Below are 25,292 nucleotides of genomic sequence, written 5' to 3'. Positions count from 1 at the left end.
AATCAAAGTGATACATCACATACACAAAAGACAAAAACTATATGATCATTTCAACAGATGCATAAAAAGCATTTGATAAAATTCAACATCCATTCATGATGAAAAACTCTTACAAAAGTGGGTATAGAGGAAACATGTCTCGAGATAATAAAAGCTATTTATAACAAGTCCACAGCCAATATAATACTCAATGGTGAAACACTGAAAGCCTTTCCACTATTATCTGAAAAAAGACAAAGATGCCCACTCTCACCACTTCTCTTCAACATAGTATTGAAAGTCTTAACCACAGCAATCAGATAAGAAAAAAGCAAAAAAAAAATATATATATATATATATATATGTATATATATTCCAACTGGTAGGGAAAAGCTAAAATTGTCATTATATGCAAGATGACATGATACTATATATAGAAAACTCTAGAGACCCTATACAAAAACTACTAGAACTAATCAATGATTTCAGCAAAGTAGCAGGACACAAGATTAATAGGATATAGAAACTGGTTGCATTTCTTACGCTAACAATGAAATATCAGAATGGGAATGTAAACAAACAATTCCTTTTAAAATTGCATCAAAAAATAAAAATAGAAACAAAAATTGGAGTTCCCATCGTAGCTCAGTGGTTAATGAATCCAACTAGGAACCATGAGGTTGCGGGTTCAATCCCTGGCCTCACTCAGTGGGTTAAGGATCTGGCATTGCCATGAGCTGTGGTGTAGGTTGCAGACATGGCTTGGATCCTGTGTTGCTGTGGCTCTGGCGTAGGCCAGTGGCTATAGCTCCGATTCGACCCCTAGCCTGGGAACCTCCATATGCTGTGGGTGTGGCCCTAGAAAAGACAAAAAAAAACCCCACAAAAAACAAACAAACAAAAAAACTAAAAAACAAAACCAAAAAAACCTTACAAATAAATCTCACCAAGGAGAGATATATATGCTGAGAACTACACAATGTTAATAAAGGAAAATGAAGAAGATTCAAAGAAATTTAAAGGTATCCTATGCTCTTGGGTTGGAAGAATTAAAACTATTAAAATGGTCATACCACCCAGAGCAATCTACAAATTTAATTCAATCCCTATCAATTACCCATGACGTTTTTCACAGAACTAGAACAAATAATCCTAAAATCTATATGGAACCATAAAAGACCCAGAATTGCCAAAGCAATCCTGAGGAAAAAGAACAAAGCAGGCAGAACAACCCTCCCAGACTTCAGACAATACTATGAAGCTACAGTAATCAAAAGAGCATGGTACTGGCACAAAAACAGACATATGGATCAACGGAACAGAGTAGAGAGCCCAGAAATAAACCCACACACCTACAGAGAATTAATCTTACAAAGGAGGTAAGATTATACAATAGGAAAAAGACAGTCTCTTCAGCAAGTGGTGCTGGGAAAAGTGGACAGCTGCATGTAAATCAATGAAGTTAGAATATACCCTCACATCATACACAAAAATAAAACTCAAAATGGCTTAAAGACATGACACTATAAAATTCCTAAAAGAGAATATAGGCAAAACAAGTCTCCAACACACATCAAACCAATGTTTTCTTAGGTCAGTTTACCAAGGCAAGAGAAATAAAAACAAACATAAACAAATGGGATCTAATCACACTTACAAGCTTTTGCACAGCAAAGGAAACCATGAATAAAATGGAGTGACAACCTACAGACTGGGAGAAAATATTTGTAAAAAATGTGATGAACAAGGACTTAATTCAAAAATATACAGACAGGAGTTCCTGTCGTGGCGCAGTGGTTAACGAATCCGACTAGGAAGCATGAGGTTGCGGGTTTGGTCCCTGCCCTTGCTCAGTGGGTTAACGATCCAGCGTTGCCGTGAGCTGTGGTGTGGGTTGGAGATGTGGCTCGGATCCCACGTTGCTGTGGCTCTGGCGTAGGCTGGTGGCTACAGCTCCGATTTGACCCCTAGCCTGGGAACCTCCATATGCCGAGGGAGCGGCCCAAGAAATAGCAAAAAAAGACAAAAAAAAACAAAAAAAAAACACAACACAGACAGCTCACACAATCAATAAAAACAAAACAAAACAACCCAGTGGAAAAATGGGCAGACAACCAAAATAGACATTTCTCCAAAGGAAACAGATGGCCAAGAGATACACGAAAAGATGCCCATCATTGCTAATTATTAGAAAAATGAAAATCAAAATTACAATGAAGTACCACCTCACACAGTTCAGAATGGCCATCATTTAAAAGTCTATAGGAGTTCCCATTGTGGCTCAGAGGGTTAAGAACCTGACACAGTCTCTGCGAGGATGAGCATTTGATCCCTGGCTTTGCTCAGTGGGTTAAGAATCTGGCATTGCTGCAAGCTTTGATGTATGTAGGTCACAGATGCAGCACAGATCTGGGGTTGCCATGGCTGTGGCATAGGCCTGCAGCTGCAGCTCGCATGTGACCCCCTAGCCAGGGAACGTCCATGTGTTGCAGGTGCAGCCATAAAAAGAAAAAAAAAGCCTATGAATAATAAATGCTGAAGAGGGTGTGGAGAAAAAGGAACCCTCTTAGACTGTTGGTGGGAATGTAAATTGATGCAGCCACTACGGAAAACAGCATGGAGCTTCCTCGAAAAACTAAAAATAGTGCTTCCACATGATCTAGCAATCACACTCCTGGGCATATACGCAGACAAAACTCTAATTTGAAAAGATACACGTGCCCCTAAATTCATAGCAGCACTATTTACAATAGCCAAGATGTGGAAACAACCTAAATGTCCACCTACAGATGAATGAATAAAGAAAATGTGGCATATATATATATATATATATATATATATATATAATGGAATATTACTCAGCCATTAAAAAGAATGAAATAATGCCAATTGCAGCAACATGGTTGGACCTAGAGATTATTATACTAACAGAAATGAGAAAGAAAAAGACAAATATCTTGCTATCACTTATATGTGTAATCTAAAATACGACACAAATGAACGTATCTATGAAACAAAAACAGACCCAAAAATAGAGAGAATAGACTTGTGGTTGCCAAAGGCGTGCTGGGGTTGGGGGAGGGTTTGGAGGAGGAAAAGACTGGGAGTTTGAGATTAGCAGAGGCAAACTATTATATATAGGATAAACAACAAAGTCCTACTTCTAGCACTATGGAACTGTGTTTAATGTCCTGTGATAAACCATAATGGAAAAATAATATATACTTGTGTGTATGTGTGTGTGTACGTGTGTGTATAAAACTGAGTCGCTGTGCTAGTCAGCAGAAATCAACAGAACATTGTAAATCAACAGAACATTGTAAATCAAGAGAACTGTAAAATTTTTTTTTTAAAAATTGGCACTGCTTTTAGACAATATTTACAATAATTATACAGACTTCTTAACTTAATTGACTTATACACTCACCATCAGGACTTCTATCATGAACTTCTACTTTGGAAGTCTTCACTTGAATCAATCTTTCAGTCACTGATAGCACATAAAGGAGTGACTTTTTTCAGAGAGGGTGAATTCTTCAGAGCCCATATAGAAATAAGAATTATTTATGTAGCTTTCAACTCATGACTTGATATATTATTACTGAGTCACACACAACCTCCCCCTTCAAACTATTATATATGCTGTCTGTATATCCTGTTCCTGTGACACTCAGGAGAAGCCCGATTTCATGCTTTGTGGATAATTTTTTCTTTTCCTGAAAATCTATGACACTCTTCATCTTTAAAACTTAAAACATTAGCTCTTCACATCTAGGTATTGAACAACTTCTGTCAATTTTGTGTTGACTGTGGTAGGGACCTCTTATCTGAAGATGAAACATGTTTCTCCTGCTCAAGAAAACGGTATTCTTTTCTCCAAATATTACTTCCCTTCCATTTGTACTGGAATTTTCTTTTAGACATTGGATCTCTAGTCTTTTTCTTATCCGTTTTCCTTAGGCTGCTACCACATTAGTCTTAAGATAAATGTGTATATATATATATATATATATATATATATATATATATATTTTTTTTTTTTTTTTTTTTTTTGCTATTTCTTGGGCCGCTCCCGCAGCACATGGAGGTTCCCAGGCTAGGGGTTCAATCGGAGCTGCAGCCACCGGCCTACGCCAGAGCCACAACAACACGGGATCCGAGCCGCGTCTGCAACCCACACCACAGCTCACGGCAACGCCGGATCGTTAACCCACTGAGCAAGGGCAGGGACCGAACCTGCAACCTCATGGTTCCTAGTCGGATTCGTTAACCACTGTGCCACGACGGGAACTCCATGTGTTTATATTTTGAATTTGAATATTCCAAACACAGTTCCACTCCTGGTCAAAGTTGGAGCGTCCCATCAGCAACTAACAATGAGAACGGTGGCCATCTTTCCCTCCCAATACACGAGTCAAATAAAACGTGCGCAAATCACAGACAGAAATTTCTAAGGCTCTTTCTTTTGTAAAACTGGGCATCAGGTGGGGAGCGCCAATCAAATGTCTCTGGAAGTGAAGCATTCAGTTGCGTACGACAGACATGACTACCTGCAGTTCGGGCGCACAGATGTGATACGCAGGCGCACAAGAAGAAGGCTGTGTTGAGCATGCGTAGGAGCCGCAAACTCCAGTTGCGCAATGTCCGGATGTCTCGCGTGTAGTTGAGGCATGTGCGGGCACAGGAGATGCCATGAGGAAGTGATCCATAAAGCCTGTAGTCTCCGAAGCCCATGGGGTACTACCCAGGTGTAGAAGCCTGTAGAAGCCAAACTTTGATGATGTTTGTTTGTATGTATGTATGTATGTATGTGTTTATTTATTTATTTTGTCTTTTTGCCTTTTCTTCAGCCGCTCCCACACAGCATATGGCGGTTCCCAGGCTAGGGGTCTAATCCGAGCTGTAGCCACTGGCCTACACCACAGCCACAGCAACGCGGGATCCGAGCCGTGTCTGCAAGCTACACCACAGCTCACTGGCAACGCCAGATCCTTAACCCACTGAGCAAGGGCAGGGACCGAACCCGAAACCTCATGGTTCCTAGTCGGATTCCTTAACCACTGCATGCCACTACCGGAACTTCCCCAATGATTTTTTTAAATAGCAGTTCCCCTCCCCCCAAATCTAAGGCCCTATCCAGGATCACCCACTGCATTTTATTGTCCTTTCTCTTCTATCACCTTTAATCTGGAAGAGTTCCCTTTCTTGGTCTTTTATGGCACTGGCATGGCTAAAGAATACAGAGCAGTTGTTTGTAACATACATAGTGAGGGTTCTCTGATGTTTTTGCATAGTCAGGATCAGGTTATAAATTTCTACACAGAAGAATTTCATAAGTCATGCAGCATCTTTCTCAGTGTATTGTAAGGGGAGACATTTTGGTGTTGACTCATCACTTGGTTAAGGTGGTGACTTCCAGGTTTCTTCAGTGTAAAGGTATATTTTTCTCATTTGCAATTAATACGAACTATTAACAAGGGCGCATTTTGAGACTCTAAACTACAGTGTATTGGAGTTCCCGTCATGGCACAGTGGTTAACAAATCCGACTAGGAACCATGAGGTTGCGGGTTCGATCCCTGGCCTTGCTCAGTGGGTTGATGATCCGGCATTGCCACGAGCTGTGGTGTGGGTTGGAGACATGGCTCGGACCCCACGTTGCTGTGGCTGTGGCTCTGGCGTAGGCCAGTGGCTACAGCTCCGATTAGACCCCTAGCCTGGGAACCTCCATATGCTGCAGGAAGTGGCTCTAGAAAAGGCAAAAAAAAAAAAAAGACAAATAAAAATAAACTACAGTGTACTTTTAGTTCCTGTGCTATGTTGATACTCCACAGGCACTTTTATCACAACGTGGTGAGAACCAACCTCTTTTGCTTCACCTCTGCTTTGCTCTTCTTTCTAAATTTCCTATCTTAGCTTATGGTATCATCATCCACCCAGATTCCCCAGTTAGAAATCTCAGGCATCTTATACTTCTTCTCCCTTACATCCAAACAGCTAACATGTCCTACTGATTTTGTCATAGAAAGATTTCTCTCCAATCAGGTGCTTTTTCTTTTTTTTTTGCTTTTTTTTTTTTTTTTTTGCTTTCTAGGGCTGCACCCGCATATGGAGGTTCCCAGGCTAGGGGTTGAAACAGAGCTACAGCTGTCAGCCTGCACCACAGCCACAGCAACGCAGGATCTGAGCCGAGTCTGTGACCTACACCACAGCTCACAGCAATGCTGGATCCTTAACCCACTGAACAAGGCCACGGATTGAACCCACTTCATGGTTCCTAGTCGGATTCATTTCTGCTGCACCACGGCAGGAACGCGTCTCTTCTACTTCAATATTTCAACAGCCTCCTAGGTGGCCTGCTTCTAGGGTTATTATCTGTGTTCTAGGCCATCCTCCTTGCTGTGCCTAGAATTATTTCCCCTAAACCTAACACGAGCAGGTCACTCACACTTTGCTTAAAACGTATTATCTATGATAATTTGTTGGCCTCCCTTTTTGTACAAAAAATAAATGTTAGAGATCTATAGAGTATCATCCTAGACCCTCTAACTTCACCCCGATAGGCCTCTTCAGCCACCTACTCTAGTAATTCCCAGGATCCCCTTAAACTCTAGCCCAGACGAACTTTTTTTTTTTTTTTTTTTGGTCTTTTCAGGGCCACACCCGCAGCATATGGAGGTTCCCAGGCTAGGGGTCGAACTGGAGCTGTAGCTGCTGGCCTACACCACAGCCACAGCAATGAGGGATCCGAGCCACATCTGTGACCTACACCACAGCTCACGGCAACCCCAGATCCTCATCCCACTGAGTAAGGCCAGGGATCAAACCTGCGTCTTCATGGATGCTAGTCAGATTTGTTTCCGTTGAGCCAAGATGGGAACTCCCAGATAAACTTGACATTCCCCAAGTATTTCAAGTTCATTCAGAATCTTATGCCTTGGTCCACGTTGTTCTCTTAACTTGAGTTTCCCTTCCTTGGTTCATTCCTATTACACCCTCATTCCTCTTTTGTAAGCCTCCATTAGATATAATTTTGTATTTGAAGATTTTCTCATTTCCTTCCTCACAGGAATTAATCTCCTTCTGCCCAGACCTATAAGCTCCACAGTTATCAAGACTGTTTCAGGTGTCTCTATCATGGCTCAGTGGTAACGAACCCAACTAGTACCCACGAGGACATGGGTTGGATCCCTGGTCCTGCTCAGTGGGTTGAGGATCTGCCATTGCTGTGAGCTGTGGTGTAGGTCACAGATGCAGCTCTGATCCTGTGTTGCTGTGGCGATGGTGCAGGCCAGCAGCTGTAGCTCTGATTGGACCCCTAGCCTGGGAACCTCCATATGCCACAGGTGAGCCCTAAAAAGACAAAAAAAAAAAGACTTGCACATTTGCTGTGTGCCCCAAGCACCTGGATTATTCATAGTCAGTATTTAATAAATGTCTGAATAAACAAAGAACAGTGCAGCTGACAGTAAGCCTCAATAGCTGTCTGAAGGAATGTGGCACTGAATATAAAGCTTTGCATTTAACTTGTGAAAGTTAGATATATTTGTGTCCCAGGAACAATAACTTACTATATCTAGCCTCAACTTTATGACAGTTTCCATTTCCACATGTACTGATGTGTGTTGAGAAATTTGCTGGCAGAGCCCATGTTGTATCCTAATTGTAAAACAGAAGTACTGTCACGGAATTTGACTGTATTGTGTCTTGGGGGGGGGGGTCTGAGAAAATGACAATGTCCAAAACTGCTTAATACTCTCGAGTTGATTTAGTTATTAGAATAATCTCTGTCATTCCTAAAACATTAATTAGAATAATGCATCTCAGTTGAGGAGACCTTTTTTTTTTTTTTAATTTTCCATGTTCAAGAAAAAGAAAGGATGTTGTGATTAACAAAGGTCCTAGAAATTTATTCCTATAAGCATTTTTCAGGTGACGTTAACATGCCAGTGTGGGAGTATTTTCCAAATGGTAAACAATGAAAATGTATTGCTGTGATAACGGGGAAAATATCACTTTAGTTTTAAAAGTTCAGTGTAAATCTTTACTAAAGTAAAACTATGCTATAACATATAAACCCCAAACCTCAGTGACTTCAAAAAAATAGAAATTTCTTTCTTTTTTATGTAAGCTCCAAACAAGGCATTCCTGATAGGTAGCTGACATTCCTCCAAGTTTGAAATCTGGTACCCAAGTTTCTTCCATCGTGTGACTCTGCCATTTTCAACATATGGCCTCCAAGGTCATGAGATAATGGCAAGGAATATGGTGGATGGGGCTTGGAGAGTTTCAATAGGCCAGGCCTGGAAGTCACCCACTTTACTTTCGGTCTGCATTTCATTGGCCAGGATGCAGTCCAGTGGCCACACCTAACTGTCAGGGCAGCTGAGGAATGTGGATGGATGCTCAAGAGGAAGGAGAGAGGGGTTTTGTTCAACAGCAAGGTTCTCTTATGCCAAGAAGCTTTGGTCTTGTGTGTGTCCTTTCTCAATTCCTGAAGGCCTAATTCGTGAAAAATTATGGTTATAACTATGAACCCGTGCTACAAGACTTAACTGTCAAAGCAAAAACCCTACTGAATTAATGCATGATGCTTACTAATGCATGAAACCAAGGAATGAAAACAGAATGCTTTTTAACGTTCATCCTGAATTAGATAAAAATTAAATGAAAGAACAACACACTGGTGTATTGAGACTTGTAGCTAACTCCATCGTTGCTGTCATTGTAACGTGTAGCTGTCACTTTAACTCATGCCTGAAAAGTCTGAAGGGTTGATTTGTACCTTGGATACTAAGAAATGCCATGGCATAAATAAGCGTTGCCACCTAATGCTTGACAAGAGCAGCCTACCCAAAGGAAGTCACTCAGGTGGAAGCAAAAAAGTGATTGGGACTGAATGACTCAGCTGAGAGCGGGGGTGGGGGAATCATAGCCCAAGGAAAGAAAGGCTTGTGTAAGAGTGGAGTTGTGTGATTAAATCTCAGAAGGGGCTGGCTAGTCCTGCAAGAGTCAATCTGAAGGCTGGGGCCGGCGGGGCGGGGGAAGGAATGTAAAAAAAAAAAAAAGAAGAGTCTAGAAAAGCAGACCTTACTTATATAGCAGTGGCCAGATGGCGTGAGAACAGCTGGAATAGAACTGGAACAGAACAGGTGGATCAGAGTCCTTTGTGCCTGTGTCATGAGGAGCAGAGCCATTGAATTTCTAAAGCTGCAGCCACCTCTCTGTTTGTGATGAATGGGGTCAGGAAATCTCATGGGCTGTACATTAATGAAAGGAAGCATTTGGGAAGTCATTTTATTTCCTTTTATAGTGTCATCTCCAGATGTCTTTGTGTGAGGTGGGTTAATAAGGCAGCCTTTCCGGGAAAAGGAAACCATAATGATAATAGCCGCCATCACTGAGCAGACAGCATGGACCAGAGACTCTATTAGGTAATACCCGCTTTCTCCACTGCAGATTATGCTTGTTTTTGAAGGGAACTTGCTAATTTTCTTTCTTTCTTTTTCTTTTTTAGGGTCACACCCATGGCATATGCCAGTTCCCAGGCTAGGGGTCAAATTGGAGCTGTAGCTGCCAGCCTAGACCACAGCCACAGCAATGTGGAATCTGAGCTGCATCTGCAACCTACATCACAGCCTATGGCAACACCAGATCCCCCAACCCACTGAGTGAGGCCAGGGATCAAACCTGTATCCTCATGGATACTAGTTGGATTTGTTTCTGCTGCACCGCAGCAGGAACTCCCTATTTTTATTTCTTAACATATTTGTTCTGATTGTGTTAAATGAATAAGATATGTCAAACCACATTAAAAAAAACAGCAACTTTGGAAGGATAGTCCCCTTCCTTCTCTGGGAGTGACGGGAGGTGGTTTGCAAAAGGTGGATTTATTCAGAAATATACAAATTAAATTTGCTGGTAAAATATTAAAGTAGGGTGATTTGAATTAAGCAATTTTTGCTATTTCCTGGAGTTATTTTCTAAAGAATTCATGAGTGATTAAAAACATTTTGGGAGTTCCCGTCGTGGCGCAGTGGTTAACAAATCCGACTAGGAACCATGAGGTTGCGGGTTCGATCCCTGCCCTTGCTGAGTGGGTCAAGGTTCCGGCGTTGCCGTGAGCTGTGGTGTAGGTCGCAGACGCAGCTCGGATCCTGCGTTGCTGTGGCTCTGGCATAGGCTGGCAGCTACAGCTCCAATTCGACCCCTAGCCTGGGAACCTCCATATGCCAAAGGAGCGGCCCAAGAAATGGCAAAAAGACAAAAAAAAAAAATTTGAAGAAAAGCTACTGCCCAGGCTATATATATTTCTTGATTTTGGACTAGGAACTAAGTTTATAAGGGTAACAGCAGGGTTACTGCCTGTCTGGAATGTTCAGTTTGGGGAGGAAAAAAACAGCGGTCCTCAAACACTGGAATCACTTGGGGAGTCTTTAAAAAGCGCTGATGCCTGAGTCTCATCTCTAGAGATTCTGATGTAATGAACCCAGGATGTGCAGCCCAGCCAAAGTTGAGGTCCCTCGCAGATGGACTCCTTGCTTCTAAGTTGGAGCACGGGGTGGGGCGAGGGGGAGTGATAGGCCCGAAAGGTTTTGAGCTAAGATTTGAAGGATGAATGGGAGTTTCTCAGGCACACAAATCAGGGAAGTCATCTTGAGAAATGCTATGTGTGAAGGTCTAGAGAGAAGAGAGAACATGGAGTTCTGAGGATGTTTCTCTTAATGAATATTGTTGGTGTGTAAGGTATGATGGGCGAGGGTGAGGGGGGATGAGTCAGAAGCCCAATCACAGATGCTGTTGAGTCCAGGCTGATACTTCACAAGCAGGGGAGAGCATTTCTTCAAAAGCACTTGAGCAGCAGCTTTTGAGCAAGATGAGATCCGAGAAAATGGGGAGACCATTTGTCAAAAGAATCAAATCTCCTGCATGCTTTTATACCATGCTTCACTCTCAAATGAAGACGAGAAAGCCCTTTTAAAAAACTATGCCTTGTACAGAAATGAAGGACAGGAGAAGGAGCTTATCTCTGTATTAAGTTCTTTTGATTTCAAATGTGCCAATTACCTGGGCGCAAGTCTCATGAGATCCCAGAGATTTGTATAATATATGGAATATAGGCTTAAATCGAACAGGAGGAGGAAGTGGTAGAAAAATTCTCGTCTGTTCTTTGATCGAATTGTTAAAATGCCTACCGTGGAGTCATGAACTTCTCAAGGGAACTCTAACAGCTATTTTAATCCTTGGGCCCAAGGTGTGTTGTGTATGGCGGGGGAGGGGGGTGCATTTTAAAGGTTTTGAAGGTCATCCTGTACCCTTGCTGATTGGCTAGGGTGGATATTTGGATCCAAAAGTTTTAAGGGGAGTTCCCGTCGTGGCGCAGTGGTTAACGAATCCGACTAGGAACCATGAGGCTGCGGGTTCGGTCCCTGCCCTTGCTCAGTGGGTTAACGATCCGGCGTGGCCGTGAGCTGTGGTGTGGGTTGCAGACGCGGCTCGGATCCCTCGTTGCTGTGGCTCTGGCGGAGGCCGGTGGCTACAGCTCCGATTCAACCCCTAGCCTGGGAACCTCCATATGCCGCAGGAGCGGACCAAGAAATAGCAAAAAGACAAAAAAACAAAAACAAAAACAAAAAAAAACAAAAGTTTTAAGGACCTGACTTTGATGATTACCTCCCCCTCGAAGCCACTACAAATGATCTATGTAGTGTCTGCTTCAAACGGAGAGGCAGAAGACTGGAGAGAACAATTAAGTACAGTCGTGCCTCTAAGGAAGTCACTCACTGTCACTGTCACTTCCATGGAGGCAGAAGAATGGAGAACACATTTAAGGATGGCCTTGCCTCTGAATTGGAGTCATCCATTGTCACGGTCACTCTCAATTTGAACTGTGAAGAAAATCACACCCATGGCATTTTGCTAAATAAGCGCAAAGAAAATTATTATACAGTTCATCTATCTTCTTTCTCGGTTGCTATGTGAGGCCCCTTTCCAATCTAGCAAAGAGATTTGTTATATATCATGCAGCAGTACGATGAATTGAATCAGAATGAGACTTTTTCTGTCACTCTAACATCTTTAAAAATAATGAATATATTATTCTTCTAATTTTTCTCCCTAAGCCTAGAGTTTTAAAATTGAAATCAATACAAGAAAAAAAAAATCTCACTGAAATGGAAGTGGTAGTGTGAGAAGATAAGAAAATGAGAGGAAATTTGCTGTTGCCTAGAGATGAGCAGTGATTGACACTCCCACGTGTCCTTCAGTGACAGGACATGGGCATGGCTTATTCCAGCACACCAAAGGTTATTCTTCATTGACTGTTTTTTCAAGGCGATACATGTCTGCTTGGAGACCAGTCTCTCCCGCACAACTATAAATCCCTAATTACAGTACAAGCTAGGTCTAGATCTTATGCTTGTTATTTGCCAGAGTTTTCCACCATGTGGACATACGACAAAGAGCTTAACAAAGAGCTCATCCTGGTTTTCTTTTCTTCCTCCAACCTCAAGGTAAACTCTTATTCTTGAACACAAATCTCTTTCAAAATGTTCAGATCCTGGAATAATCCAATTTGTGGTGTGCGTTTGTGTGTGTATTTGAAGGAGGTTGAGTTGGTGGAGGAAAATGAACTGTGAGTGGTATAGCTTATCTTTCCCGAGCTAGCTGACTTTCTCATATGTCAGAATTTTAACTTTAATGGTAACTTTAAAGTAGACATTTCTATCAGTAGAAATCACAGATATGTTGTTATCATGACACAGTTGTTACAGCTATCTCAAAATTTCATTCTCCTTGCTACTTTGAAGTTACAGTTGCATTAGACCTCAGGAAGCTCTTGTTTGTACTGCTTTAGTTAAGAAGCATGTATGTTGCTAGAGTGAAGTCTTTGATAATTGAATTTTAGTATAAGTGGTTTTCTTTAAGCCCCATGCATTTTCTTTATACATTTAAATATTATTCTGAGCAGGGTCCTGTGGGCTTCATCAGACCACTAGTATTCTCTGAAGAACAGTAAAATATCAGACTCCTGCTTCAAGGAGGTAAGAGACCAACCTCACATGGTCCAGAACTTTCTGATGATCTAACTTGATACAAGTATAGGCTTAGGAAACCTAAAAGGGAGATAAGATAGCATGTTCCTTAAATTCCACACCTCTTTTTGCTCAAAAATCCCATGATTCTGAATACTGCTAAAATTATGAAGACAAGTAATCAGTGAGTAGAATTCAGGGGGCCATATGCCATGCTTTTTAAATTGTATCCTATTTGTCGAGCGACTAAAAATTGAACATTGTACTTTGCCTGTATGAGCATGGCCTTTGCCTAGAACCGTTTCCTTCTGAATGAAGACCACCAAGGTCAAGTATCAGCTTAATTATGGGAAAATGGCCCCACAAGTGGACCAGATCCTGGCATTATCTATTGTATTGTAATAGTACAGATCATCTGCCATCTTGGGCCGCCTACTGGACCTAATCTTTCTTGGGAGGGCTAGAGGGCCCAGAGCTCCTCTTTATATGGCCTTCCCACCCCACCTCCTAGGACAGCTCCGCCCCAACATCTGCTCAGCCAGACTCTTTATACTTCACTCTCTTATCATCCAGCATTTTTCTTGCATCAAATAGTCTTTGTGGTTCTACCTCTATCCTGTTTAAGGATCCAAGAAATATTTAAATACTTAAAAAAAAAATCAAAGTATGACATACATAAGGAAAAATATACAAGTTTTAGATGTGGAAGCTCAATGAGTTTTAATAGAATGAATATACCTGGGTAGATAGCACCCAGATGGAGAAACGGAACATCATTACGCCCTAGAGTATCTCCGGCAACCCCTTCCTGTCCCCATGCCTCCCAATGTACCAAGGATCACCACCAAGCTGACTTCTAATAGCACAGTTTGTTTTGCCTGGTTTTTCCAACTTTATAGACACAAAATCCTAAGTATTGCATTTGTGTCTGGCTTCTTTCACTCAAAGCTATGTTTGTGAAATTCAGGTTCCTGGAAAATTTTAAACTCAAAAATTCAGCTCTTGTTTATCCCCCCTGAGGATTAGTGTATGGTACAGGGAGAAGAACAAAAATATTTCTTTTAGAAAAGCTGGCTTTCAGGGGACCTAGGAATTCAGCCCTCATAGTTTAGATAGCACTATTTTTTTTTTTAAACTTGTTCTGTGTTTTCTTTTTCTTAGAAATCGAGCCTGGTTATAATTCTGTTTCCTGTCAAGAGTTAGGGTTGAATGCAACAAAGCTGTGGCCGCCTTGCAGGGAACTCGTATCTGAACTCTTGAAAGCAATTTACCATCATTCAAAGCCACCAGAACATCGTATCTGCACATTTAAAGTAAATCAAGACGTGTTGAATATGTTACTTACATGAAAGTCTTTTTCGTTACTGATTATTTATTTATTTATTTATTTTTGGTGTCACTCGCTTTACAAAGTAGATCAGCCAAGTCAACAGGGTACAGTGGAGAAAGTGGTGAACAAGGGTTCAAAGACAAACGTTGTGTTCCAAACACAGGCCTATGCGGCGGCCTCGCCCCCATTCTTGGGCACCTCCATTGCCCAGTCTGTCCGACTTGAAGACCAGAATGAGATGGTGTCTAAGAAAGACTGCAAATGGCACTGCCCGACACCTGCTAGCTGTCTCCACAGCACCACACACTTTCCTTCCATACTTTGCAGATTCACAGGAGATTTTTTTCCTCTAAGTGCTTCCTGCTTCTCCATGACCTTCTCTCTGCTCAACCAGCCATCTTCCTTTTCTACAAGTTCTTCATAGCCCAGCTCAGAATCCAACATTTTCATGATGTTTCTGCAGTACATGTGCCCAGTCCTTTCTCTCTCTTTGGAGTCCTCTTGTCCTGATGGTTCATGTTATACTCTTTTGCTTGATGTTCCCTTTTTGGCTCCACATGCCCCCTCCCCAGTAATTAGAAATTACATGGGAAGAAAGTGTCTTTTGGGGGGGGTGGTACCCCATCTTAAAAAGGACATGGTAGGCATTTCATGCATATTGTTGATTAGCTTGACAGTTTGTTTTTAAAAGAAAAGATAAAATCAATAGTATGCTGGTAAAAGTCCTGCTTTGTAGATTTGCTGATTCCCATGGTGTAAATACCTCCATCATGGCCAATTCCAAGCTACCAACATGATGTCAGTTAACTCACAACATTTCAAAGTTTTAAACATTCAGTTTTTATGGGCCAGTGTAAGCTGGTTCCAGTAACCTACTAGGCAAAATACTCTAAATAAGAAGTCTCCTTTTAAAAACAGAAAGTGTATTTTATCCTTTGACCCTTCTGTCCCCAGCAACCAATACAATGCTAGAAAATAACAAATACTGAATAAATGTTTGTTAGCTGAAAGAAAAAAGACTCTTTAAAATAAACGTTATAACCTTCCTGATTCAGAAGAAAATCCGGTATTTGTTTGTGTAAATGTCATTCTGTTATTCCCCAATATCCCAAAAGAAGGTTGGATATGAACATTTTTCAAGAAATAGATTTACATGGACAGATGCTCAAAGCCAGTGCCTAATTTTTCTGAACATCTTGCTCTGTCTGTCAAATATAGCAAACGCCATAAAGTGATTCATCTGTATCATGTGTGACTTGATGTTGTGTTAGTTAAAAATGTTACTCTTCTACCCAGAGCTGTGTTCCAATTTTAATTTTAAAGATGAAAAATGTTCTTACATTGGCAACTTTATTTCCAACGAGGAGAAGCTTTGGGTAGAAGGCTTCCAATCAGTCAGGTGCATGAGAATGGTCTTCAAGCTGGAGGAATTGGGCAGAGCTCCAGGCTGGTGTGGGAGGGAGGTCAGTGCACCAGGGAAACTTCCTAAAGAGAAAGGTACCATGAAGTACCAAAGAGCCTATATGTTTGTCAATGTTTTGAGAGATTATGTCCTAAAGTCTCAACAATATGCTAAAACTCTGACACTAATCATCTGGCTGGCAGAAAAACACATTCTCTTAAATAACCATATGAAGTTCATTTTAAAATAATCCATGTGTTTGCAGAGGAAGCAAGCTGGATGAGTGAGGTCAGAAGAGTCTCAAAAGCCTCAAATAAGATTCTTCTAAGACATAATAAATTGGGATTTTTTTCTCTAGGTCACAGGGAAAGAGCGCAGTTGAAATGTACACGAGTATCTGTACAAAGGCCATTTTAAGAAATAATTGAACTATGCAAGTTCTAGCTGAGCCTTGATCCTTTGTTTTCTAACCAAGGCAGAACTAGGAACTGACCTACATACCAATCATTTATTTTCTTTATTTTCTTGAATTAAAAATGAACTCACTGTACAAATGCGGCAGGTTTCCACAGAAGAAAAATATCAAAAGAATGATACAAATGGTTTGCTTTCAAAGGACCTCTGAAACCAGTGAAAAGCAATTCTCTGGGACTGAAGAACTCAAAATAAAGAAAGTATGTGGACACTTTTGGTGGAAATATCTGGGGTTTTAAATGTTGAAGTCTTAACACACAGTACTTCAGAATGTGACCTTATTTAGAAATAGGATCACTGAAGAAGTAATTAGCTAAGATGAGGTCATACTAAAAGAAAATCTTCAATAAAATACCAGCAAACCCAATTCAACAGCACATTAAAAAGATTATATACCATGACCAAGTGGGATTGATTCCTGGAATGTAAGAGTGGTTCAACATATGAAAATTAATCAGCGTGAGTATAACACATTAACAGAAGGAAGGACCAAAAAACAAAACAAAACAAAACAAAACCCCAAAACCCCCATATGATCATTTCAAATGATGCAGAAAAAGCATTTGTCAAAATCTAATACCCTTTCATGGTAAAAACAACATACTAGGAATAGAAGGAAACTACCTCTACATAATAAAATCCATATCTGAAAACCCCACTGCTAACATCATACTCACTGGTGAAAGACTGAAAGCATTTCCTCCAAGATCATGAACAAGATAAGAATACTTGCTCTCACCACTTTTATTCAAAATACTATTGGAAGTCTCAGCCAGAGCAATTAGGTAAGAAAAAGAAATGCAAGTCATCCAAATTGGAAGGGAAGAAGTAAAATTATGTTTGTTTGCAGATGACATGATCTTACATGAAAAACTCTAAAGATTCCACCCCAAAAAACAATAGGACTAATAATGATTTAGCAAAGTTGCAGAATACAAAATCAACATACCAAAGTGTTTCTATACACTGATGATGAACAGTCTGAACAGGAAATTAAGGAAAAAAATCCATTTAAAATTGCATCAAAAATAGTAAAAACACTTAAGAATAAAATTAACCAAGGAGGTTAAAGGCTTATACACTGAAAACTACAAAACAATGCTGAAATTAAAGACACAAATAAATAGAGAGACATTCTGCGTTCAGAGGGTGAAAGACTTAATATTAATCAGATGTCAATACTACCCAAAGTGATCTACAAAGTCAGTGCAAGTCCTAACAAAATCCCAATGGCATGTTTTGCAAAAATAGAAAAATTCATCGTAAATTCATATAGAATTTCAAGGGACCTTGAACAGCCAAAACAATTTTGAAAAAGAAGAGTAAAGTTTGGAAGTCTCACACTTTCTGATTTCAAAATGTATTTTAAAGCCATGGTAATCCAGACAGCATGGTACTACCATAAAGACCAGTGTAAAGACCAATGGAATGGGCTAGAGAGTCCAGAAATAAATGTACATATATATTCTCAAATGACCTTTGACATGAGTGCCAAAATGAACTGATGGAGGAAGGGCAGTCTCTTTAACTAATGGTGTTGGGAAAACTGGATATCCATGTGCAACAGAATGAAGATGAACCATTATTTTATACCATATACAAGAGTTAACTCAAAATAGATTAAAGACCTAAACTTAAGACTCAAAACTATGAACTTCCCAGAAGAAAACAGAAGGCAGAGCGTCATGACTTTGGACTTGACAATGATTTCTTGGACATAACACTAAAAGTACAGCAAACAAAAGTAATAATAGACAAATGGAACTATATCCAACTGAAAAACTTCTGTACATTAAAGGACACAATCAACAGAGTGAAAAGGCAATGTATGGAGTGAAAAAATATTTGCAAATCACATATCTGATAAGGAAAAAATATCTAAAATACATAAAGAACTCCTACAACTCAACAGCAACAACAACAAACCCAAATAACATGATTTAAAAATGGCCAAAGGACTTGAATAGATATTTCTCCAAAGAACACATATAAATGGCCAACAGGCATATGAAAAGAGCCTCAACATCACTCACCATTAGAGCAATGCGAATCAAAAGCACAATGAGACACTACCTCATGCCCATTATGATGGCAAATATAAACGAACAAACCAGAAAACAGCAAGTACTGGTGAGGATGTAGAACAATTAGGACCCTTGTGCACTGTTGATGGGATTGTAAAATGGTGCCATCAGTCACTGTGGAAAAGAATATGACAATTCCTCAAAAAATTCAATATAGAACTACCATATGATCCAATAACCCTACTTTGGGTATATATCCAAGAGTTGAAAGCTTGCTTGTTCTGAGGGAAGCAAACCGCTCTATCTTGAGTAGGCTATGGGGACCTGAAGGCTCTGGCCAGCAGCCCACTAGGAACCAAGGCATGCCAATAACTACATGGGTGAGCCTGTAAACCGATCTGTCAGCCCCAGTCAAATCTTCAAATGATGGTAGCCCTGGTCAATAGCTTGACTGCTGAGCCACCATCCAGCTAAGATGCCTTTGAATCCCCAATCCACAGAAATGGTGAAATAATAAATGTTCACTGGTTTAAACTAAGACCGTTGGTAGTTGGTCTTGTAGCAATAGAAAACGAGCAGATAATCAAAGCACTCACTTTCTGAACGGATTGAGGACCTTCAAGCAGAATGAGAGAACCACCCCTGCCTTTCAACTCTGGCTGCTGTGTGACATTTAAAGGGAAAAGAAAGAGTTCATTGTTTAAAGTGCTTTTTAAAGTTGGTTTTTAAGCATGGTTGTTTTTATACTGGTGAGAATGACAGCCAAATATGAAAACTAGAACACAGAGAGGATTAAATGGGCACACATTAGAATGTGATCACTGATACACGAGGGATCAAAATATTGCAAAGTATTCTGAACAACTAGAAAATGTTGGCCTCCTATGCCCTAGCAGTATGTTCGTTTTATATTCGAGATATTCAGATTATATGCTGCATCCCCCACTGGCATTTCGTGCTTCTTCTCAGGGAACATTGCCTCCCTTCATCATGATTTAGGAACGTTCTATTTCACTGCAATGACAATTTTCAGGAATGACAGGTACTGAATAATTATGGGAAAATTGCTTTCGTGCTTTTCCATAAAAGCATTTTGTACATGCTGCCAAAGCTGGCACTGGTTGAGACTGTAACCTCATGCTTGAAGATGTGTAGACCCACGTTAAAGATCAAAATAAAATCTAAATGCATTTTATAGTATCTCCTTTGAATACTCTGGCTATTTCACAACATCAGGCAGAGGGAAATGAGTAGTCTGTGAATTCTCTATTCCACCAACTTTTTTTTTTTTTCATTTTATTTGCCCCAAATTGTCATTTGAAAAAACACAGAGGATACAGATCCTCCCTAAAAAGAAAGGTTAGACTAGATGATAGGTAATTTTTAAGTTCCATTTTACTTTCAAGAATGTAAGTATATCTAGGAAGTGACTCATGGGGCTAAAATGAGGAATCTTAGGGTTTGTTTAGAAGCTCTCTGATCAGCTAATGTGGGGCCCTCTGCAGAGGGGCCAACTCTCTCCTAAGAGTCAGAATGGAAAGCAGACTGACCCTGAAGCAGACATAGATTATCCTCATGAGGATGGAATCAGTGGTAGGAACGTGCTGCTCTTTGTTGGAGTTTTACAGCAGGGGGGGTTGCTTTTTCTAAGCAGAGAGCAAAGGGAACCCTCGGGCAGACCCCCTGGTGTAGGGCCTGGGAAAAGGAGCTTGGCACTTGCCATCTGCCTCTACAAGGATTGAATCATGAGCCACTGCAGCTGCTGATCCTCAACACCCCCTGGAAGGCGCTCAGAGGGGAGATGAGGAGTAAAGCCCTCTGCCCTCTGGGAAAACTGGAAGAACAGGTCTTCAGGCAGTTAGACATTTTCAGAAGGTTTGAGGAGCCCAATTCTTGCACGTCCTTGTATCTAGAGAAGCACTAAAATCCTTCATGGTGACGTCTGCTCCTCGTGACCAGCAGCGACCTTCTATAAAATGCGTGCTTGGGTGCACGTACCTCCCCCTTCACCAAAATCACATATATGGGGACCTTTGCCCTTACCTCTTTGGAGTGATTTCTCAGAGCTCTCTGAAATGCTGCCTCCCGGGCTAGAGTCCTCATTTTGCCTCAAACAAAACTTCAGTCTCAACTTTTAGGTTGTGCATATTTTTTTAGGTTGACAGGCCAATCCATCCAGGAGTCACAAAGCCGTGATAGGAACATTTGTGTGTGTGTGTGTGTCTGCAAGTGCATGGTGGGGAGGCATGGCTTTGGAGGTCACTTTGTCTAGGCACATGGGTCCCCAAGAAGGAATATTCAACTCTGGACAAGTCGGAAGGGACGTTTCCAGGCGCCATTCTATTGATAGGTGGCATGTTTGAGGAATCAGAACTTGAACAGTTTAGAGAAGTATCTATGTCAAGATGCAATTAAGAAAGGAGAAAACAGGAGTTCCCGTCGTGGCGCAGTGGTTAACGAATCCGACTAGGAACCATGAGGGTGCGGGTTCGGTCCCTGGCCTTGCTCAGTGGGTTAAGGATCCGGCGTTGCCGTGAGCTGTGGTGTGGGTTGCATGACGTGGCTCGGACCCCGCGTTGCTGTGGCTCTGGCGTAGGCCGGGGGCTACAGCTCCGATTCGACCCCTAGCCTGGGAACCTCCATGTGCCGCGGGAGCGGCCCAAGAAATAGCAACAACAACAACGACAAAAAAAAGACACAAAAAAAAAGAAAGGAGAAAACATACGAGTTATTTTAACAGAGAGAATTTAATATAGAGACTCAAATAAATAGGTATAGGTCGGAGAAGACAAGGAGGGAAGCCTGAGGTAATCACGGCTACTGGAAGCAGGGACCACTCCTAGGCCTATGGGGACAAATGGAATAAATTGGCGTGATCAGAGCCTAAACCCTATGTGCAATGGCTTACAGAGGAGGGACCCAGCCCTCCGGGGTAGCAGCTACCAGTTGGCTGGAGCCAATATTTTGAAAGAGATGAAGAATAACACTGGAAATTGGAACCAGTTGTTACTAGAAGCAACTGCGGTCAGGGCACGGAAGCAGGGCTGGGATGACATGGACAGGACAGCAAGCAAAGGGGAAGAAGTCCTGTCCTACCCTCTATGCTTCTACCTCCATCTAGTACCCCCCTTCTCCGCAGAGCCAAACAGGGAGGCAGAGGGCAAGGGGGCGATGACACAGGCAGAGTTCCAGCCCCAGCATCAGAGAGCAGAGTAGAGAAGGGAGGGCTTGAGCTGAGAGACTGTGGTTTGAGAACTCATCTAACAAGACAGTACAAAAAAGAGGGAGCTGAGGCCTTGGGTGAATGTAGGAGCAGACAGCAGCAGGGTAGACACCGTTAACAGAGAGTAGTAAGGAGCCATGGAACAGACCCTCATGTCAAAAACATTTCGCCACAGATCGGACCCATGGGGGCAGCAGAAGGCTCAGAGGGCCCAGGAGAGGAGGCCCTCAGGCCTCAAGGTTGGTTTTGGAGGGGGCTCGATTTCAGCCATTGTTCAATGGAAAACTCTGTAAGGGAGCAGGGTAAGTCCTCATCTATTTACATAGGCCATTAGGACAAAGAAGTTCCTGCCTTTAGGTGCAGCTCAGAAAATAACTTAGAAAAAATATAACCTGCATACATCCAATGGAATTGCAGTCGAGACATTAAAATGCTATGAAAGATGACCAAGAGCTTCCTAACTTGTCCCTAAGTGACATAGGAAGGTTGAGGTCCATTTGTAATCTGGATTTGAGGGAATGAGGACAGGTGAGTAGGAAATAAGAGATACAAATAATACATGTGTATTTGTGTTACTACATATTTACACACATGGAGAGTTGCTGAAGCAGTTCTGTAATACTTCCTTAAAATTCCACTTTGTGAACTATCCATGGCCATGCTCAGGGCACCCCTGGTCCTTTTCTTCTTATCTTTTTTTTTTTTCTTTTTGTTTTTTTGCTATTTCTTTGGGCAGCTCCTGTGGCATATGGAGGTTCCCAGGCTAGGGGTCCAATTGGAGCTGTAGCCGCTGGCCTACGCCAGAGCCACAGCAACGCGGGATCTGAGCCGCATCTGCAACCTACACCACAGCTCACAGCAACACTGGATCCTTAACCCACTGAGCAAGGCCAGGGACCGAACCCGCACCCTCATGGTTCCTAGTCGGATTCATTAACCACTGCGCCACGACGGAACCTCCCCCCTTTTCTCCTTGTCTATCATCACCTGAACCACTCTGAACTTTCCTAGTTGGAGGTCATAGTGCCTCACCCCTCTCTCCTTCCAGCAAAGGCAAGTTTATTTCCGCTGAGGGAAAGACACTCACTGTTGGGTTTCTTGTAACAAGACATCAAGCCACTCCCTAAAAGGGTCTTCCCTCCTCCCTTGATTTTATACCATGGAAGGAGAAGGACTATCAGTTAGAGACATGGGTGGTTATTTTCCAGCTTCACTGGTCCTGCTGAAGTAGATTCTAAACAGAACTACCCACAGCCACAGGTTCAGAGGAAGCAGGAGCTTTTGATGCCAAGCTGACTTAAAGCTCAGATTTTAAAGAGATGTCTTTATGACCCAAAGAGGACACGTCATAAAGACACGACCATAGTTTCAAACACAGGCTTATAAGTGGAATCAATTGGTAACAATGAAAGAATATTGCAAGAAGTCCTAAATAATGTCTTCCATTTGGATTTAGTCAATGGCCTCCTCTTCCAGCCATCATAGCTGCTTTTTAATATTTATGTTTTGACAAGGGTTCCTGTTTTTATAAAGCACAACTGGAAAAGATGTGGTCATAGCAAAGCCTCCCTGCTGCTGGTGTACCTCATTTCAACAGATGTTCCGAAGAGAAAATAGCCTTTTGAGCTTGCAGCCTCCAAGATTCAAATGACGGATAATAAAGGAAATAGCAAAAGCATGTTGAGAAAATTGTTCCCTCTTTTATTTCTGGCCCTTTCCAAAGCAGTCCCTAGTAGTAACCTTTCTATTCATAGATAAGCTCACAGCGAGTTTCATGCCACGTCTCGTCTTCAGACAAGCCCAGGAAGTAATTCTAAACTCTGTCACTTTTGAGTAATAAGGTTGGGTTGTGTTTCATCATAAAGTCAAGCACTGATCACATCCAGAGGATGTATAAACTTGTACTACAAAACAACACACCCACCCGGGAAAGAGCGGTTCCCCCATCTTTGGCCTGTTGGATTGGGGCTGTCCATGGAAAGGTGGATTTCGGCTCTGGTGAGCTCAATCCAAAAGAAAAAAAAGGACAAAATATTCTCTCATAAGTTTCCCTTTCAAGTTTTCCAGCTAGGGTCTTTGCCTATTGTTCACATGTTAAAGCTCCTGAAAGCATTTCCATTTCAAGCTTTCTACCTTTCTGTCTGATCTTAGATTGCCCTGGAAAGAAACCTAGCCCCGACTTCCATATGCACAGCGACCAACGGACCTGCAGCGCTAAAACCAGGCAAGTGCCAGACACGAGCAGGGCAAACCAGGACAAGCTGGTCACCCTGCAGAAGGATGGCTGTCCCCAGTAGGACATGACTGAAAACGCCTTCGTTAGGCTCCTTGGTTGCCCAGGTTCAATCTCTCCATCTAAGGGCATGAGACAATGGCTTCCAGCAGGTTTGGGGGGCTGTCATTGTTATGTAAAAGCAAGCCATTTTGTTTTTATGTAAATAGACACTTTGTTTAAAGCAGGGTCAGCATATACTACCCTTCACCTATTTTTTGTATTTTATTTAGTTATTTTTTTTTTGTCTTTTGTCTTTTTAGGGCCGCACCTGTAGCACATGGAGGTTCCCAGGCTAGGGGTCAAATCAGAGCTGTAGCCACTGGCGTACGCCAGAGCCACAGCAACGTGGGATCCGAGCCGTGTCTGCAACCTACATCACAGCTCATGACAACATCGGATCCTTAACCCACTGAGCAAGGCCAGGGATGGAACCCGCAACCTCATGATTCCTAGCTGGATTCGTTTCCACTGTGCCACGATGGGAACTCCTATTTCTCACATTTTAAAATGATTTTTAAAAGATGATACACCAGAGATTTTCTGTAGCCTGTTCCTCAAAGCCTAAAATATTTACTATCTGCTCCTTTACAGAAAAATGTGCTGATCTTCGGCTTAAGATGTATTTAGTTATAGAACTATCTTACAGCCAAAATGCTAGGGTCATTTTGGGGGATATGAAGAAATCTATGTCTTAATTATGAACTGCCAAAAATTCCTTTATAAATTTTATTGTCTCGATTATTTTGCCAGAGGGGGCTTTATAAATGTATGGAAAATATCAAATGTTAAATTTTTCACTTTCTTTCTAAATTCATAATTATCACTCCTGGTTTTTTCTTCCTCTAAATTGAATGAAACACAAGAAATCACCTGAGCCTCCTCATTGTGTAGGTGAGTAAACCAAGACTGGAGAGAATCATGGGGCTTTTCCCAGGGCTCACTCACTTCTGGTTGGGGAAAGAGCCAGAACTGAGCCCAACCCCTGGGCTCCAGCATTCCTTGCAGCAGACTATGTATATTGCTGTTCTCACTTCTCAAGAGAGAGACTGCGCTCATCCCTCAGAAAGGCCATTTAAAAATGAATCATTCCTGGAGTTCCCGTTGTGGCTCAGCAGTAATGAATGTATCCGTGAGAATGCGGGTTCAATCCCTGGCCTTGCTCAGTGTGTTATGGATCCAGTGTTGCTCTGGCTGTGGCACAGGCCAGAAACTGCAGCTCTGATTGGACCTCTAGCCTGGGAACCTCCCTATGCCACAGGTGAGGCCCTAAAAAAAAGACCAAGAGAGAGAGAGTCATTGCTAAGTCATTACATACCAGTGCCCTCTCCTGGACAATTCCTCCTCCCCATGCCCTAGACTAAGACAGAGAACTGTCCCTGCTATCTCTTTGGGACAGTATTTTCCCAGTTGACCTGCCAATTCACTTGCTTTAGAGGGTCTATGCTTCAGACCGGATTTCTAGCCAGACTTCCTGCCATTGGCCGCGTGGTAGAATCGCCTGATGTGTGTGCGTGTTTGTGTGCCTGTGTGTGCTGTTTTCTTTCAACGCCAT

The sequence above is a fragment of the Phacochoerus africanus genome, chromosome X (assembly GCF_016906955.1).
Source record: "Phacochoerus africanus isolate WHEZ1 chromosome X, ROS_Pafr_v1, whole genome shotgun sequence".
NCBI classification, from domain to species: domain Eukaryota; kingdom Metazoa; phylum Chordata; class Mammalia; order Artiodactyla; family Suidae; genus Phacochoerus; species Phacochoerus africanus.
Note: the sequence above shows the minus strand (reverse complement) of the source record.